Source organism: Phalacrocorax aristotelis, chromosome 11 (assembly GCF_949628215.1).
Source record: "Phalacrocorax aristotelis chromosome 11, bGulAri2.1, whole genome shotgun sequence".
In the NCBI taxonomy this organism is placed as follows: Eukaryota; Metazoa; Chordata; class Aves; order Suliformes; family Phalacrocoracidae; genus Phalacrocorax; species Phalacrocorax aristotelis.
The window spans coordinates 9379749-9381233 of record NC_134286.1 but is presented as its reverse complement, the minus strand read 5'-3'; positions in this window follow the sequence as shown (position 1 = coordinate 9381233).

Here is a 1485-nt window from a genome sequence, read left to right as displayed (position 1 = left end):
TGTTGGCTCCAGCAATTTCTTGACCTTATCACCTCTTTACCTTGGCTTCTTTCCACGCTTGCCTCTCTTACCACCTATTGTCTTGCTCAGGTCACTGCTCTTCAGTTCAGCCCTACCTCCAACTTAGAATCATACAATCATAAAGGTTGGAAAAGACCTCTAAGATCATCACGTCCAACCACCAACCCAACACACCATGCCTCCTAAACCACGTCCCCAAGTGCCATGTCTCCACATTTTGGAACACCTCTAGGGATGGAGACTCCAGCACCTCTTTGGGCAGCCTGTTCCAATGCCTGACCACTCTCTCAGTGAAGAATTTTTTTCCTAATATCCAATCTAAAACTCCCCTGGGGCAACTTGAGGCCACTTCCTCTCATCCCATCAGTTGTTACTAGGGAGAAGAGACCAACACCCACCTCGCTACAACCCCCTTTCAGGTAGTTGCAGAGAGCGATAAGGTCTCCCCTCAGCCTCCTCTTCTCCACGCTAAACAAACCCATTTCCCTCTTCCCTCAAACTCTCCTCATAAGACTTTCTCTCCAGACCCTTCCCCAGCTGTTGCCCTTCTCTGGACATGCTTCAGCACCTCAATGTCTTTCTTGTCCTGAGGGGCCCAAAACTGAACCCAGGATTTGAGGAGTGGCCTCACCAGTGCCAAGCACAGGGCCACGATCACTGCCCTGCTCCTGCTGGCCACACTATTGCTGATACAAAACTTAAGTCATAATTCCCCCACCCCTTCCCAGACACAAATACCTGGGAAGCCTGCTTGGCTCTGGCTGTCTTCTGTGGTTTATACCCTTTCTCTCCTTGCTGGTCCATAAACCCTCTGGCCAAAGTCCTGCTCTGCTGCCCCAACATTTAGCACCACAGGGCCTTGTTTTGGTGGTCCAGAGTCCTGCTCTTACAGCTGTGACTAAGGAGCTGTGGACAGAGCTCTGGTTTCTCTTCCCCTCACACTGCAAGCGCGAGGACAGCTAAGCGAACCGTGAATCCTCTCGCTTCCCCCCCAGACGGCTCGACACACAGCCCCGGGCCGCCTCCACGCTGCCCCGGCACCGCACTAACACCCAGCCTCCAGCTGTGCTGTACGCCTGGTGCCTGGGGGGGCAAGACGACCGTCCCGCCACGCCGGGGCCTCACCCGCTGCCCTAACACCAACTACGTGCCCGCTCGCTCAGGCAGCGGGCCGAGGCGGGAGCTCGGGGCTCCCCATTCGCTCCCCGCCCGTGTCACACCTCGGGCCAGGCCTGAAGCGCGGTGAGGTGCAAGCGCCCCTCCGCCCGCTCGCGCGGCACTGCGCATGCGCCGGCCCCCAACGCCCTGCCGCAGCGCTGCTGCCTGCCTTGGGGATCCCTGCGCATGCGCGAACGCCTTGCCGCGCGCATAGGCGGCATTGCGCCTGCGCAACCCCAGCAGTCGGCTCCCCCCGCATCCAACGGCCGCGGGCGCGAACTGCGCAGGCGCGGAGCTCTCCGCCCC